Consider the following 19,128-nt stretch of genomic DNA (forward strand, 5'->3'; position numbering starts at 1 on the left):
GGGTTGGGCGAGTGAAATAACAAAAAAAAAACCTGCGAACACTATCGATACCGGTACGCTTCTCCACCCGGAAAGTGGACCGGTTTGTGTCCGTTTCTTCGCACGAGTGGTTTCACACCTGCATAAACGAATGACACCCGGGTTTTGCTGATAGGTACTGTTTGCCGGGTATTCGGGTTCTCTGTTTTACACACTCTTTCACACCTGCGGTAGTTGATTTTTTTTTCGTTTCACCGAGTTAGACAAATCCAGGGGTAGAAATAACACTTGAAGGTGAGGATTTTACGCTCGACTAGTGTGAAGCGTTTTGGGTCCGTGATTGGGATATGATGCGATTAAATATTAAACCGAGTTTGCTTCTGGTACTGCGAGCCGGGTGGGCAATTCAGATTGCATATGAGAAAAAGTTTGCCGTTTGCACGGTACGCGCACCAAAGTTGGATAATCTGAAATGGAGAATCGTTATAATAGTAAAAGTTAGAACAGTGATTACGTTGTCTATTTTTAAGCTCAGTTTTGTGTAGTTTAATATAAGCTTGAGTATTAGAATGAAATAATTTATACGAATATTTAACACACTTTAAATAACATATTTAGTGTTAATTCTGTTTATAACCAGTAACATATATAAATAATTCTATAAGCTATTAAAAAAAGGGTTCAGTAGGACACAACAGAAGTTAGCTCGTACTGTCAAACAGCCAGCAAGCATCGATGGGATTGCACATTTGGCGATTACGTGGCCGTACGGTAGACAAAGTTTTATCGTTCTCCAAACCATACGCAAGGCCACGTCGGCCAATGAATACGAAAACAGGCCACTTAAGGATGGTACCGTACAGGCTGCCTGCATCAGCCCTTTTTGTGGCGTTTTTATGTTGTGTTTTGTTTTGTTTTGCCCCGAAAACATTCCCGCAGTGGCTGGGGTGTGCTGAGTGTGTTGTGAAAAAGATTATAAAACATGCAGCGACAGTAGTGATCTCGATCAAATGTGGCTGATTATAGGGTTTGTTGGTTTAGGAATCAGTAAGTTCTTTTCTATCTCTCTCACTAGCGCGTGCTGAAAATTCTAACAGATAATATGATCAGGAAATTAAAGTTGTCCTTCCTCTCAGCACGGCCACACATGAGAGGTCACCGAAACAAAAAAATAGTAGCATAAACCAAACAAAAACATGTCACTTTTATAGTGAGTTCCCAGTGACTTCCTCCTCGGGGTGAAATAGCGAACTGACAGGCATGAAACATCGCCGAAACATGAAAAACGATTCCCGTGTCAGCTCTGGCCGCTCATCGCCTCGGTTCGGTCTGTCCCTGGGGCCGCACGTCACAGTGCAAAATAGAGCGAACAGGGCCCCGTCAGCACAGTGCAACTATTCTCGAGTCAACCAGTAGTGAATTTACTTCGCTTCACTATTTTTTTTTTCCATCTGCGGTTTGCTGGACGGCCCTATTTATTTACCGGCTCAGCCGTACTTGTTTGCACAGGCTCATGGTGAAATGTCAGCCCGAATGTCGTGCCACTGCTGGATGCACAATTTGCATTCGAAGTTTTGCCTGCATTTCCATTCCATTTTTATGCTGTTTTGCAAGTGCCTGCAATGGCGAGGGAGGATGATTGCAGAGTGTAAATAGAGCGAACAGATTATCGGGTCTTTGGGAGAATGAAAAATTGGTAAGGAAACCGTGCAAAAAAAACGAGGAAACGAGGAAAAACCGTGTAAAATAAAAAGAAACTAAAGCAAACCCCCCCCGCGTATCAATTTTATTCATGACCTCTCGTTACGACAGCAAATAGGCGTCCACATAAAACAAACCGCAATAAAACAATTGCTCTCTTGTTGTTTATTTTGCTCATTGCAATACAAACAGCAACAACAGTGGTCCAATTCCCATCAAAGAGTTGTTTCGAAATGGAAGAGAAGAAAAACATTAGCCTCGGTGGAACGTTTAACATTGGGCATAATCCATCAACACAACTCCCCGTGTGTTTTTGATAAACATTCGCGTTTGGAGTTGAGATGGTTCTGTTTGTTCGTAGGGAGTTTCTGTTACGGGCTTGTTAAAAGCACTCTTGCCCTGCCCACTCAACGAGTTGCTATAAGACATTGGTGCTGGATCCTTAGTTAAGGGCTGCCATTTTAGAGATGATGAATGATATTTTTTTTTGGGAATGATCGGGTGTTAACTGTTCATTTAAGGACACTACATCAGGTTAAGTTCCAAGAGGAAGATCTTGATCGAATTAGTCCCAGACAACTTCACACTACAGCTGTACATTCTTTAAAGTTTCAGCATTCTCTTTACGAGGGGCAGCCCTCGCTAGCGGCGCCGGTCTTCACACGATAGGGCCGTTTTAAAATCCCATCCGGACCAATCCTTCTTACGCAGTACTGTTTATTCGGCATACGGTTAAAGTTGCTATTCGCGTGCCATTTACTTTATTTTAGTGAATATTATCGAAATACTGTTTTTATGAAGATCAGATTTTATAATAATTTATCAAAAACGGTTATTAAAGATAACTTCATGAAGAAGACAATGTTTCCTGCTCCGAATCTCAAAGGGACTTCTGATGATTGTTAGGTTGTGGTTTCTTGTGTTTTAGAATATCATATGTAAAGATTTACAGTTTATGTACATCATATCTTGATTTTTTTACCTTGACATTCCGCAAGTCTCATATTAAAAACATGATTCGTAGACGTTCTTTATCTTTCATCAAATTTGTTATAGAAAATACCCCAAAAAAACTGTTTTACGACACTAACGCTTAAAACGACCTCTTCGAAGCATACTTAAACCATTTCATTATCATAAAAAGTCTCCGTTGGTTCGTAATCGTAATCGTAAAGCACAAATATGAGACTCCTTCGGTTGTAAAGGATTCAAATGAAAGCTTGTCGCGCTGGTTGGTAATAGGTTCGTTAATTGCTTGGCAAACAAATGGCATAAAAGCACGGTTACCGGGATAACCCTCTTTACACTATCGACCCCGTTCTATTCGGGCAGGGGTTTGCGAAAACGGAATTAATGAAAATCTCACTAAACAAAGCAAAACCATTTCCTTCGCCTAAATGACACCTAATGATGGAACATTGACTGCGCGTTATGCCAAAGAAGCAAAGGGCAGAATGCGATGACTAGTTCGCCTAGACTAAGGAGAGAGAGGGAGAGAGAGAGAGAGAGAGAGAGAGAGAGAGAGAGAGAGAGAGAGAGAGAGAGAGAGAGAGAGAGAGATAAAAAATATTACATTACAAGTCCTGTTACCATTAACGTCTAAATAACTCGTCTAATTACACAACCAGTGTATGAACAATCGTGGAACCCTCAGTGAACGCGCAACCAAGCGGGCTTCAGTCGTTTCTTCACTGTTTTATTTCCCTTCTGATAAATGATGTCATCCCGGGGAAAAGATCCCGGTGTGGTTATGTGCGCGGACCAGTGTGTCCCCATTAAATTGCAATTACTTTAACGATGAGCCGGTAGCAGAGAGCGGCATACAGGAACGACAACGCTTTATGGATCATTTACGGTGGTGGTCGTGGTGTTCTCGTTAATGTTTGTTCTTTTGCTGCTCTTGTGCCACTGTGTACACGCAGTTTCAGTGCTTTTCAGCCTACACCTAGGTCTCGGTTAGATGGTCTCCACTGATGAGATATTGTGGGTAAGGTCTTGATTATCGTTTGATATGCTAGGCGCTAGCATTTTGCGCCAGCTCTAGAGCGGCTTCGCCGTAAACAGTATGTGGTGCAAATTGTGGAATATGCCATCATCGAAATGATTTATGGAACTTCTTGAAGTTGTGGATGTGTATCTTCATCGTGATAGAGTTCCGAATATTTTCCTTAAATACCCACATCGTGCTCCCAACACCGCATAAAGTATGAGCGACGTTAATAAGCGACTTCGCGGTGAAAATGTTGCCGGTGGTTGCCTAAAGTCATTAAAGAAGAGCAGTTGCTTATTTACTGGAACTATTGAAGTAAAACAACCAATTTCTCTACAATAATTTAAAAATAGTAATGCGGAAAGTGGTGCGCAAACTGTTCACTACATCCACTAAAAGGTTGGTAGTGACAGACGATACGATACGAAGACGTTTTATTAAAGTGTGGCCTCTTCGAACGTTGCCTCTTTTTGCTTCAGACATGCAACGTCGTTCGTCGGGCTCATTTATGGTCTTTCCTTTTTCGTGCACTTCGACAGGTTAAACAAATACCCACACACACACACACCCTCCATAAGGGCTTCGTTGCCGTTTAAGCTTGGTATGCTCATGCTCACAACGACCGTCAGCAGCACGGGCCCCGACGCCATCCATCGTGTTTGCCATGCGATCCCTAATTTTATAGGTCATGCAAGGGAAAAGATTCAATTTACTTCCAATTTGCAATTTTATCCACATTAAAGTGTGTCCACATGGTGTCCACACACACACACACACGAGGACCTGAGCGAAAGGCACACGTACACGCCGTTTATTGGACTTCCGCATGGAATAGTGGCTGCCGCCATTGCTTTTCAAAACCCCCTCCAGGGAGCAGTACAGGAAGCGAAAGGAAATTTTAACGGTTTTCATTAGCCCACGACGACCCCATGAATAAAAGATGGACCTAAAGCATGGCACGGTGCAAACCAAGACCTCCGCCCCATAAAGCTCCACAGCAATGAAGACGAAGGCGAATGGGCGCCAAGGCATTCTTGGTAGCTAAGCGCAATTCTAGCGCTACCTGTTTCCTGCTGTAAGCTGCACACAATTCAGTGGCTGCAGTTAGTTTTGGGCCCGCGTGTTGCATACCCGGGTTGAATTTTTCTTCCAGGTTTTTTTCACCCCTTGGCAAGCGAACCGGAACGGCGGTCAATTGGAGCTGCATCCTTTCGTCGGCCGGGCAAACCCGGAAGCTAGATAACACGGTTGCCAAAGTGCAGGCGATTGGCTCGCGTGAAAGATAATGACACGTCGGAACGATGTGGTGATGGGGGCAATAAATTTCCGAATCGACACACTGTTGCATGCGGTGCATAGCTACCAGACAAACACCATTGCATCCGCAAGGATGCGTTGGAAAACGATTCACGGGCTTCACTGCGTAGAATCACTGCAACAATCGGTTCGCATCGCGCTTCGTTCATTACCTCGATTCTGACTTACTGCCGCTAGATTTGCCTCTTAGCCGGAGACCCCACACACCCCCAGTGTGGTGGCAAGATTTATGCTTCCTCGCGTGTATCCTTCTTGATGCGCACCCGTAGATTATCTTCCACCTGGTTTCCACTCCCGGGGTTTTCTCGAACGATAAAGTGATTTCATCGCTTTGCGGAGCGTAACTTCCGGGCGCTGGGGTTGGGCAGCGAATTATAAATTATGCCTCCGCACGCCAGACAGACGGATTCGTTGAATCGTGTAAGCCGTTTTTGGGGGATATTTTTAGATCCGGTAATGCTTTAATTTATTGCCCCTGCCCTGGTTGAATGCGCATTTTTCCGGCATTGATTAAATCGGATAATGAATTTCTACTGTAACGAGCTAGTGGGTTGTTGGGCATTGTTGAAAGATACATTAACATTCTGAACCGTGATGAATGATTCTTGGTATAATGGCTTTACCTATGTTTTCCAAATATAGAGCAAAAAATTACGAATTACCTTCGAAAAAAGAATATTTTGAGGTATTAAAGATGACGGAGCAGGTATCATAAGTCCATAATGAAAATATTTCACACAAGTTCTAAACAATTTTTAGCTACTAATTGATGTCTCACAGTTGAAATCTACAAACATTCCATAGTAAAACACGGAAAATGTTCTTTATTTAATATCATGTACTTAAATTGCTGATTGTTGATCGTTTTCAGGGATCAGGATTACTACTGAGAGATATATCTCAAACTTCAGATACCTGAAGAACTGAAGAACCTATTAGCATTCCTTCTGAGCTTATCTGATATCATGATATGTTGGGTGCGGACTCTAATCATGTGCAGAATGACTTAAGATATCGACATAAGTAATAAACCTGCCACATATGGGACAAATCCGATTATTGTCAGAAATCAACGGGGCCACTATAAGACGGCAGCGGTCACCGTAAAAATATACAGATTATGGACAGCTAATCAGCAAACTGGGTCTTCGAGTATGGACGACATCTCGTGGGACTTCAAGTATGGACGACAACTCGGGATATGGTGCATCCTTAGAATGAGGGAGGGAAATGTCCGTTATTCACATCGCTAGTATTTGTATAGTTGGAAAATGTTAGATAATAAGGATAGTGTTCGATCCCGATTAAAAGACGCATCTGTGAGCGTCTGACGCTCAAATATGCGAACTAGACATGAGAAACGTCTAGTGAGATCCCCACCACCACAATGAAAGCAAATGAGATCCTCATGGAGGATATAAAAGAAGCCAAAATTTGTGGCTTGACCTGTCAAATAATGATCGTGAAGCCATCGATAGTAGTTGATATATATTGAATTTTCTCTAAATTAACTCGAACTTAAGTAAATTTTATTAGATTATACTATTGCCTATTATTGGATTATACTATGATTACACTATTGCCAACTTCCATACATGAGTGCTTCATACTTTCACAAACTTTTGATTAAGTAATACTCAATAAACTGCCTAACCAATAAACTGGTGCCATGAACCCTATCACTCTTCGTGCTACTCCATTTAGAGATTTTCAGATGTCTAGCAGTTTAAACATTTTGCTCTTTTACGGTATCAACGCAATCCTACAATCTGACTAGAGTTCGCATCTCTTTTCACGTAAATCACAGCTCAGGGAGAGGAAAAATACAACTCTCAGCAGGAATTTTGGCCAAACCGAGCTGTCAGCAAAATGGACATCCATTAGTCTGATAACTTTATCCCTTCCCAGATAGCCAGTGTGGTGTGCCGTTTTATTTCGCATTATTAGCCTCTTTGGACTGATTCAAAACACACCGAAAAATTCATCCACCAAAGTGCCTAAAGTCTAAATGGGCGATCGCCCTCAAACGCTAAACCGCCGCTAGTGTCATTGGTTTTACTTTACCGTTCCATGTGGACGTCGTTGAAACGATACATGATCGGGGCCGGCACTGTTGTTATTGTGGAAAGGTCAGTCTATTGCCATTGACGAAAGTGAGCGACGTGCAAACAATGGGGGACGAATGAAAGAAGGCAAACAAGCATAAAAGGACAACCACTCGGGACAGATAACGGGGACAACGGTCCAACTATCGCGGCGATTGGGCGTACCCAGTATCGGATGGCCAGTCACGGGCGGGTGTTTTGGTTTCTTTAAACGCTGCTCATCTCTTGAATGCGTCGTGCATGGAGACCACTTGCCAGACGCTGTTTTGTTTGATGTGGTGGTTGCTTTTTGCGCTTATAAACCCGAAACATGAGACGTACTTCGTTTTGGTGAATAAAAACGCTAAGGCGCACTGAACGAAAGCGAAGTCTTTGTTCGAGGTTTGAGTGTTTGTTGTACAGTAAAGCGAAGCTTTTAAATATTACCAAACATAATGGAAGGGGAGATATTTTATGGTAATTGATATTTTCAAGCGTTACAGTTCTTGGGGATTGCGTCTACTCGTTCTGCATCGATGTTTACTGTGCAGCTTAATGCTTTTCTTCAGGATAGACGTTTCGCACATCGGTCCTCCGTCCTGAGTGCATTGTGTTATGCTGAATGCACGGTATGCATCATATATAAATCAGAATTACGTCGGCAAATGTTTACCCGTACACCCTCGACTGAATTGGCGTGTTATCTTTTCATTCGACTAGCACAACACTGAGTGCACTCTGCTGCACAAAGCGCAATGAGTGTGTTTACTCTAGCCACATTGACAATAAGCTCAGCCATCGATAGCATTACCGCACTGGAATAGATGAGACTCTACTCTAATGAGACTTAACACTATTCCCTGGAACGTTCTATTCCTTTCTGTGTTGATGTTCGTAACAGTTTTTTTTACGGTTCCTCTCTCCCATTTGAGCAATAGTTAAAGATTGCTGCGTAATCCGTCGCTTTCAGTGCTGCGGTAGTTGATAAGGCGCTACTCAGCCCAATCAACTTCAGCTTATGCCTATGTTCCTTTTTCCCGTGAAGAATAGATCGCCATCGCCTCCGGGGAATCCACCCAACCCGGTTCTACCGGCACAGGAATGGTTTACTGTATTGACATGGCTGGTGTGTCCACTGCTGCTGGTGAGATGTTTGTGCAGAAGATACTGCTCCAGGCTCCATTATCCGTGCGCCTAATGCGTTGACCGTGTGCCGGGCACGATATGACACCCGATCCATTAGCGCAAACGGTGGTTGGTGGTAACTATATGGACAAATATCAATTCATCACCACCGGCGACTAGCGACTAGGCACCTAAATCACATCGCATCTTCCAGCTGGCAGCTGGGTGCTGTTCGATAAGAGTCGGGATTACGGTAATGGATTGAGAAATAATGGAACTAGCAATGTGAAACCGAGGAAAGGAAAAGGTTTCAAATATTGGCAATTCATCATTTTTAAAAACAATTTTAGGGAATATTGACTGTAGCAAATCAACTTTAGAGTAGAATTATGCGTCTCATGAGACGTCATGTGTGTATTTACTGCATTAATTTTGCTTTTAACTCTCAGGTAATAGTTCAAAGTTATTTAAAAGATATGAAAATAATGTCGGTTGTGGCGATAAAAAAACCAAGGTACAAGGTAGATTAAATATTTTTATAAAAAATAATGCTCTGTAGCTAATCATAAATAATAAAATAATGCATCAGTATCTAATTTTTTTAATTGATACAAAAAAAGAAGAGTTTCCTATTTTTTCCTATTTTTTTAGCTTCTACTCCAATTCTATTTCAACACAAAAACTAAAAGCTAGTTTCTTGTGAAATATTCCACAACTCATCTGCCTGTTCCAGAAGGCACACAAGCACTGCATGATCGTCCTAACGAGACGGTTCGAAACCCGGCATCATGACAGCGTGATTCGAGCGCCCAGATACCGCCCGGAGCTACATATATGCTTGAATAAATGTTTGTACTACGCCTCATCTATTAATAAACCGTCCGTCCGCTCGTACACAGGATGTCCACAAGTCCTGCGAGTGACAAGGTTGGGCGAACTCCCTCCCGCCTCGAGCGTTTCACAGTCAAGCTGACAGCTGACAGCCCCAAACCGCCCCCAATATCGATCCCCACCGATTGTGCATTGCGCTTTGCAGCCGTAGGGATATTGAGTAATGTCCTGTTTTCTTCACACCAACCGCAGCACCACTCGTATAGATGGTCAGGATCTAGGAGGACACAAAATACGACCTCCTTCCTTTGGTGGATCCACACAATCCAAAAAAAAGTAAACAACCTCCAGCCTGCCCAGCTCGTTTGGCTCAGCAAATACATTTGGCATTCCGGTTCCGGCGCTGTCCATCGATGGTGCCCTCGATTCAAGGACATGTGTGCCAGCACAATCGTCGCTGCTGTCAAAGGGCGTGGAACAAAATTCGCGAACGACACGCGGGTTGTTCGGGTGGAATTATTCCGGGCTGCGCCCGGTGATTGATTGCTGCTTTGCGTCGCACCAGAAGGCGTATAAAGAAGTCCACTTCGATCGGGTGGTCGCTTCTGCAGTGGTACCACCCAATAGCAACCGGGGGTAAGTTATGATGTCAGCTCATTGTTGCACCGGAACAATGACCGTGCAATGGCACGAACCAGCTGCGATGCCGATCACGTGCCATGCCATGGATAGGATAATCGGATGGGATCGGATCTTCGCACCACAATGTAGAGCACATGTCCCATGCACTACATCCTAAATGTACTCTCTCTCTCCCCGTTCACCTTGTGGCTCCCTTTTCTCTCGCTTCTGTCGTATTATCTTTCGCTGCGCTTACATCCCTCATGCTCGTACGCTCTCGATGCTCAATCAAGCTAATGGGTTCTTCGATGGGATTGCGTACAAGATAAATTAATTTACTTCGCTTAGCACAGAGATAGGGATATTACACCGGGCATTAGATAGTGTCCGGATAGTTTATGCGAGGGCATACTGTAATTACAAACTCAATTATATCTGCCAGACGAGCGGTGCATGCAATGCGCTAGATTATCCAGTGACGTAAATATTATCTGTTACTGGCAGCTAGTGTTATGAAGGGGAAAGTCACTCGAAGTAACACTTTCTGGGGTAAAGCATATTTGAAAATAAAGTCCTTGTTTTAGTTATAATCCTAAATGAATATTAAATCCACGACACAGGAGATTTGCATTTCGCGTGTATCTACTGTTCTCTAAAATTATTATTTGCTCCATGTTTTATCTAAGTTTTAGCAACAACTGATGTTATACTTTGTAAAAATATTTTTTCCGTGTCACATGTAAGCTTGGAACCAAAATGTGTGGTATAAAATATCCATAATTTTGATGAAATCTTCTCTTTTCTCAACTCTCTAATTTTCCAACGAGATAGTAGTGAATTTTATGGATTATTCACATCACATCCACTGTTACAGATTGTTTTCCGACTGCACCATTGAGCCCAGCTGAAATAAGCTGATCTTTGAATGTGTTTTAAACGTATTCCAAAAGACACTCCGGTCCTTATCTCGCTTAGGCGAGTGCTCCACTGGCCGAAATGAAATCGTTCCTTGGGACAGAGTTCAAATTGGAGTAAACTGTTGAGTCTCTGATAAGGTTGCAACGTTATCATCTCAGCTGCAGGATTAATCTACGTCAGTAATGATCACCTGATTATGCTGCCAATACGTTTACACCATTTCTAGCGGATATACTATCGACCCCATGTACAATCACAACACTAAATATATGAAGAGATATGAAGTTCTGTGGCATACCAATATTTAGCTTTAAATTCAGGGACATTAAACATTTATTTCACTAACGTTGCTCACCACCAGTATGCGATCACCACATTTCATTGACTTCACTTCACTGGACGGCCTAAATGCCGTACAAGATTGATCAAGCACTTTCACAACAAGTTTTTACCCTATCACCATCACGTTTAGCTGTTCATGAGCTTGAATTGGTCTAATTGAAGCTAACCTATTTTTCGATCTCCTGAGAGAATGGTATTTGATCTTACGTTACTTATTGTTCCAGCAATCAACCCTCATCACATAACCTGCTGTTACTGTTGCTGAATCTTTACTAACAAAATGACTGAAATACTGCCAATTTGAGCATGTTAATATTTCCGTTTCAGAGATAACGAATGTGGATGGAAACATTAGCTGACGTCATAACTGATCGTTACCACTGAGAGTTACCTCGGACGGTAATAAATGTACTCCGACGACGAACCAGCGATAAAGCAATGGGATCTTTTTTAAAACTGTTGCCTTATCTGAGTTAATTTCGTAGGAAATGGACGGTATATCAGGCAAAAATTCGGCGACGAGTGTCCATTCCTACAACATCAACATCTGGGCAGCATCAATGAAAGGTAGGGACTCTCTTACTCCAATCGTCATGAAGCATTTAAACTTGTCTGTTTCAACTGGGACCTACAATTCCCTACCACATTTTGGAGATCCTGATACAAACCTTGAACGAACTGTTGCGAAACATCCAAATCTCTTTGTGTCTCCTACTTAGTTGGTCATTGTAGAACTCTTCGTTCTGCATCCGCTTTGATCTTTCGGTAGTATTTGTTTCAATTAATAAATTTGCGCAAAATATTGAAGTTGAGTTTGACTTATAATAGCGGTGGACGGATTTTGGATAAACTTTGAAACATTGTATGGTAAACATAAACCTTTCAGCGGTATATCCGGGCCCAGATTTCTATCCATCCGCTTAACATCTTAAAAATCTCACCGAAAGGCTTAAAATGCTATAGCCCTAAGTCGGACGGCTTCGGTCGTATTCAGCCAAGGTCAACACACAACACAGCCAAAGTACGGCAGATTAAATAATTTGTACCGTTCACGGAACGAAGTGGTCGTAATTTAAAATTCTCTTAAAACTTTCATCCCTTCTTAAAGTTCCGCCACGCTCCCCACCGAACGCCGGAAGCCTCAGAGATTTGTGTAATGGTTGAAATTAATAAAAAAGAAGATAAAAGCCGATGGCAGCTTTAGTTATTCCACGGCACTCCAAGGGAGGGGGGCAATTGAAACGGATTTCCACAGACGGTAAAACCAGCCGGTGTACATCCACAACGGAAGATGTTCAGCGTTTACGCCGTAAAGCTGTTAGCTCGAGCACACAGATCGTGATAGTGTCGGTGCAGTTTCGCACATGAATTATGGGCCCGGAACCTTTGCCGAGCTAATTCACTTGCTGGCATCGGAACAGATAAGCTCTTGCCTGTTTCAGGACTCTCGTGCTACCCTTCAAAACTTAAGGATACGGTTTTGTTATCTACGGAAAGCCAAGCTAGCTTTAATCTCAGCCTAATCGCATATTGGTTCGGTCGGTGCTTTATAGGGTTTCAAACCTCATGCAGCCCGTAGTCAGTTGGCATTCTATGGGAAACCAAGTACAAAACGACTAAAGCGTGTCGTGCCTGGCGCTCTCTCTCTCTTTCTCTGGTGTGTCATTTTGTATAAATCTAATCATTTGGCTCAAACACAGATTAATTGGTTTTATCCCATCGATTTCAGCTTCAAAAGGATTTCTTGTACGCTTTCATCACAGAATGGGGGACAAAAGACGCAAAAGGGACGTTCGCTTTTGGTAGCAACTTGATGCGAAATAAACCGTAACCCACTTACTGCCCGTACGACACATCCGACGTTCAAACTTCTTGGCATCCATTTGTGCTGGTGTGTGGTTAGTCTGTCTGGGGTGTGCTCTAACCGCTTCGTATTTGGACCGAAGGTTTCCTGCATGGTTGCTTCATGAGGCATGATTTTTTATGTGCACTTCTGCCGGGTTCAAATGATTCAGTGCGCGCTGCGGTTGGCACGGTGCTGGACGGTTTTTGGTTACGGTGACATCGAGCCGGTAGTAACCGCCGCAGAACAATGAACAATTCTGAACCGCAAAATGTCACGCGTACCGGGCAGAATGTGGCCCTAAATGGTGAAGACATTTATTATAAAGCAATACAAAGAATAATTGCCGGTAAATGTGTCAGGCGCGGTTATTTATTCTACGGCAGCTTCATACAAGGGCTTGTTTTAAGCAACTCAAAAGTTTAGAGATTTATGGTTTGTGGTTTTAGAATAGAAACGTGAGTAGATATATGAAACCAATAGAATAGTTTTGAAAATTCATCTTCTTGTTCAGATGTTAACCCAATATAAATCTCTCATCCTTTTCGTTGTTCAAAATTCAGAAAACAATAGTTCATCCTAAACTGAATACTCCAGGGATTTTCAACTTTCCTGATAAGGCAAATATTTAAAATCTTCAAATAGAGCAATAATGCTTCTTGATAGAGTGTTCCCTTTAATTTGATGCTTTGCTTTGTCAATTGTTGTTTAATTCATGGCTCTACGTTTTTATTTCTTATTAGCCTCATTGATTATCCGGAAATTTTTTAAAAATTTACGTTTAATTATGTTGGGGGCATAGGAAACGTAAAATAATAACTAAAAATTATATCAAAAATTTGGATTTAACATTAAATAAAAGGGTCATTCTCCTTTGCCTCAGCTATACCTGAGATTTGAAAAGTTCCCACAGCATATTTGACATCCTCACCTCTACATCCCTTCCTTTACTACCCTACAACTGTACTAGTTTTCGGAAAATTCCTAACTTTCTCGACATGATAGGTCTTAAGGAGGTCGGATTGCTCTATGCTTTAATAGGCTTCCTTACCGCCGATGAATAGCTGTTGTTTGGGTATCTATGAAAATTTACGGAAGGGTAAGGGTTTGTTCGGTAATTGATTTTCCAACCTAGCTTTAGGGTGAACTATGGAGCAAGGAGTAAACGACATCAAAAGACCGTTGTCTTGCAGGACAAAATCTTGTAAGCATCGCTTGTTAGCGGAAAGTTTTGAATGTAAGCACAGTCTAGTTTACACTCTTTAAATTGGGTGTTTTCACTCACCCAGTTTCCACTCTTTCTAATTGTAATTCTTTCTAACCCAGTGATGTTCTCTAGTCAAAGCCTTATATGTGGAGCATCTTAAAGAGTTTTACCTTTTATACCTCGTAGAATGTTTTTACATAGTTATTCTCTTATAACTTGTGAACATGAACCAGTTTCCTATCAGTAACCTGTCGCTCATCGATCGGAATATCTCCCGTCACATTACGTCATATAAAGCGAATAAATATTACTGTCAAGAAACATTTCCTTGCTAATACACGGAATCTTTCTTATCTCGACTGCCACAATTGCTATAAAAATGAAAAATTAATTTGCTTAACTCTTACACTTATTATGTAAATTTTCAATTTACATGCCCAACGTAGTCGCATCAACAACCTCAAGTGCAAAACATCCCCATCACCATCAGTCGACAAATGGTCCTGTCAACTATTTACTGCCGAAGTTATTCCATACTTTTCCATCCATGCGACGTCCTACTAGTACAGCTCTTGCCACCATTCGTTCCGTGATACATTGGATGTGATATTTGGTTGGGAACCCTCGCATTTCCCTCACGGGCACAGCCACCCGGTTGGGATAGGTGTTAAAATAGTTGAACACAAGTTTGCGAACCGTTTCCGAAGGACAATGATGGAATACCGGAAGGAAACCCTTGCTGTCTCCACAACCCGGAAAAGGAAACGCTATTCAAAGGGCTGTCGAAAGTGAGGAGTAAAGTTTTGGCCAATTCCAAGGGAGCACAATGGGAAAAGGGCTTGCGATAACTATTTAGCATTTGTTGGTCGGCGGGTAGAAACATGCTGGGCGAAAACTTTTACCACCGGGGGGAAAAAAAACAGTAAACAGTCCAAAAGTCGTATCCGTGTTGGAGGAAACCGACCGCCTGTCGTTAAGTGAATGAAGCACGCATGCACAAACGAGCGACCGGGTAAGGCAGTGCGCCGGTGAGTGCCTCTACGGGAAAAACGGTGGAAGTGAATTATTTTCCTCAATTTATGATACCGTCTCGAAAGTGGAGTCCTATCGTACGCCAAGAATCACGCTAGACAATGGGTTTTTGCAAATGCGGCGAGGCGTATGAGCGTCGAGAACTTTACGCTACGTCTCTACGACGGGTTTTGTTGCGGCACTCGGTGCCATATTTTAGCGTCTATTCGAACAGCTCAATTTTGTCCTCCGTTCGCCAGTTTTGCTAATCTACAATGGAAGCAGCATAATGCTGGTTCGTTAACATTTACCCAACGGCGCGAAGAGTTCAGGGATTGGCAAATGGTGTTGAAAGTGTGGCAAATTTCTACCTGCACAGTGGAGCGCCGATTATTTGTGTTACACGGATAAATAGGATAATATCCTATTTATGATAATATTAGCGTATAATGTGTCATAGGTAGAGCTTTTTTAGTGTAAAATTTATTTTAACTGTGTGTTTTTTTGTTTATTGTCCTTTAGAACTGTTATTTCCGAGCTGCACGGATAATCAGACACCCGGTTAAACCGCACCCGGATAATCGGCGCTCCATTGTAATAATGATAATGTCCAATGTTCTTAATATGACAAAATGGTGGACATTTAAAGATAGTGTACCAATTTTTGGCTAAACATTTCTCGATATGTTTTTCGAAAAAAAAACGAAGAGTTTCCTCAAGAATTAAGAACATATAATCATAATCACTTCCAAAATATTTAATATAGTATATTGGACATTGACTTCGTCGGTTTATTGGTTAATAAAAAATAGTAAATTTTCCTATTATTAAAAATATAAAGACAATTCATAAACTTTGAGAAAATGTATCACAAATATTAAATTTTTGGAACATTCTGACGACATATCTTCCCTAAAACACGCAATAAGACGACATTGCCGACCCCTGACATCGTCCGCACAGCGTCGTACGCGATTGTGAAAATGGTGGTACGAAAGAACCGACCTTATATTACCCATCACGATCACTAAAATGTGGAATTGTTTATAGCCCGGCCGTAAGGAATGTCTGGCAAAGTGTATCTCAGGCCAACAACATTGAAGCAAACCCCAAAGAGCCCACTGTTGCATAAGTCAGCTGCAGTTCAAGTGGCCGCTTCGTTCCGCTCGGCAGCGCAAACAATGGGCCCTGAAAAAGAATGCCCGAGCGAAATAACTTCCCCAATTTTCACTTGGTGCACACACGGAGAGGGGCACCAGTGTGGCGGTACGGTAAGCACTTGAAGCGGGCCATAAAAGAGTCATCGTGAGCGATGGTAGGGACGGTGCCTTGCTGCACCGACACGATGCATGCTTGCTTGGTTGTTGATGCAGCAGCATACACACCGAGCCGGGAACGTCACGAATAAAACGTGCATAAAATAAACCATGATGTTTCTGGTGCTGGTCTGGTTGTTCTGTTCGGTTGCATTCCATGCAACGGGCATGCCGATGCATTGCGATGCTGAATGTAGCGGGCAAGCCCGGAAGCTTTCAGCTGCAGAAAAATGGAAGCTCTACGTCAGCTCCTGCCACGTGGCGGAAATTGTAACGAGACACGTCGATTGAGCAGTGCATGAATAAAATAGTGGAAAATACCACCGGGAGGGGGGAGAAAGATATTTGACGAAGTACTCTTTTTTCTAGCGACCTTCCATCGTTTGATCACCTCGCATGCTAGTTCGAAATTTATTCCTTTTCTTCGATCAACAATATTCCCACGCCGCTTATCGATATGAGCATTATGAAAATTCAAAAAAAGCAGAATCTGGTTCGCTGTGGCATGGATGAGGAATGGAATCTTGAGCTGCGATTTACCTTTTGCGGATGAATTTCTACTCAGTTCGACTTTATTTCCAAACCCCGAACGAATGCAGCACATCACCAGTAATGATTCATCCGTAGCAGCACCAGGTGAGTAAAATACATTCGAAACGAAGCTTCAAAGCGTCAAGTCACCGTATTTGAAGCAGCATTTTGAAAACGAAATACGGGATGAAAGCCGGCAGGAGCAGGAAGTCTTGATTTCTCTTTTTCCTTCAGCTGCGTACGGAATGGCACGAACCGAATGGCTACAGCCGGGCGCCATTTTATTATGATTGATATGCAAAAGCCGACCCGGGGTAACCGACCGCACAACGTTCACATGAACGTTACGCAATGGACGAGCGCGAGTGGTTGGTGGTGTTGGTTTCGGTTGCGTTCTGTTCGGGTTTCTTTCTTTTTGTTTTTTTACTTGCGGTTTGGATTTAGTTTCCACCACGCAAAAAGGTTATTGTTGTCATTTATCATTCGCTTAAGTGCTCGAGTGGTTACGGGATGGAAAGCGATCACCAAAACTTCCCACACGATAAGTGAACTAACAAAGGGAAAATAGGGCTTTTTTCTGTGGGTTAACTTTAAAAGATCCGTTTAAGCAAGCATATGATTGTAAAAAGCACTCTTGAATGGAAAAAAAACATGGATAGCTTTTGTTGGTCAATTGTAATCTTCAATTTCAATAACCATCCTTTCATGTGAACGTGCAGCTTAAAAGTGGTTTATTTACAGCTTAATAAGGGGTTTTGTTTTGGAGTACGCGTTCTATAGCAATTTTGTAGCTACCGTGTGGTGTAATAAAAAACAATAATATACAAAAAAAGATTAACTGGCACCTGTCCATGAAATAAACAATATTTACTTCCATCTATTTTACCAATAGCATTCGATTTATGTTTATCATTTCAAGCACAGTAAAATCTCCAACCTCAATAAACGTTAGGCAAATGAGCCCATTATATTTCGGTTCATTATTTCGTACTCCATTATTGTGGCACGAAGCTTCTCGTGCCTTCTCTTCCTGCCACCAATGCCGTAAGAGTTTCTGCCGTCGGCTGTGTAGCGTATCTCGCGGTACGGATCAATAACGCAGCAAGCGTCCTGGAGAACCTTTTACCAAACACAGCGAATAAATGAAAAAAGAGTTTCCACAGAATCGGAACGGTTGAAAATGTTTTTTTTTCCTTTTGCCACTGCTGAACGGGGCACTTTCTCGCACACTAATACAAGTATTATGCACAGTCTGGAGTCGCTTTTCTTCTCAGCGTGCTGCCATGCCGGTACGAGAAAGGTGTTCTTGATTTGCATGGCTAATAAGCAAAATTATTTACATACACAACAGCCCCGGTACATTTTGGTTTGCAAAACAGAACGACAATCGATTTATCTGCACAGCGCTGTAAATATCGCTGCTAGAACCGACGCAAGTATGCTTAGCCCATGGAAAATGAAAATTTTATCTTATTAATATTTAAAATGTTTGTAGAAACAGATAGGCGTAGAGCGGGGTTTTCCTAAAGGGTAACTGTTTGTATTTACTTTCCGGTAGGTGTCGAAGCGTTCGCCACAACTCAACACATGTTTGTTATGACATGCGACTAAAACGGTTGAACGACTTTTTGAACCTTTCACTTTTGTGAACAAAAATTTTAAAACATTTGGAGCGAGTGTGATATGCAAATGAAGTCTTACGCATTCTGAATGGTTGAATAATAAATTAAAGCTCCTCTTGTTTGAGCAAATTTAAATTTTCCACTGTATACACCCACTTCCAGCGTAGTTAACGTGTACATGCAGCCATTAGTGCTGCTCTATAATTTTAATCCTCACTGCTAAACCTCTTACAATGATTGGGAACTTTCGAATGGTTCGGATAGAAACCCTCACTTTACATTTTGATGTCATCGTTAGTCCGGTCAATATTAGCCCCATTTCATAAGCCCACCTCTGGTGGGTTGGGCCCCCGTGCCAGTCGGATTTCTGTAACACACCACCCTGCCCAAGCAGCATTTATATGCGGGAGCACTGTACTGTACACTGGCCGGCCCTATGGTATGGAACCACCTAAATCCCAGGGCGAATCCCACCGCACGGAAACTTGTTGAACGCGACCAGGCGCCTCCATCGCACGCGTTTGATGTAGCGGAGATTCCGTAGCTTACGGATGAAGTGTTAATGCTGTGCAGCACTTTCCGTGCAATCTTCCCGTAGCAAGGTGGTTAGGCATGTACGGGCGGCAAAACCTAACGAACAGCAGTGCCGACAACTCTTTCCATCAACGTATGGCGTGATGCACGCTATCA

At 42.4% G+C, this 19,128-nt stretch overlaps 1 long non-coding RNA gene across 1 annotated transcript in view; it reads right to left on the bottom strand.

Moving 5' to 3' along the window:
- Positions 1-237: 237 nt before the first annotated feature.
- Positions 238-19,128, bottom strand: part of LOC128304886 (uncharacterized) — a 28,700-nt gene continuing 9,809 nt past the window's right edge. The window contains exon 3 of the long non-coding RNA XR_008287438.1: positions 238-446. This is a non-coding gene — a long non-coding RNA (uncharacterized LOC128304886). The remainder of the gene's footprint in view (positions 447-19,128) is intronic.

Source organism: Anopheles moucheti, chromosome 3, assembly GCF_943734755.1.
Source record: "Anopheles moucheti chromosome 3, idAnoMoucSN_F20_07, whole genome shotgun sequence".
Lineage (NCBI taxonomy): Eukaryota > Metazoa > Arthropoda > Insecta > Diptera > Culicidae > Anopheles > Anopheles moucheti.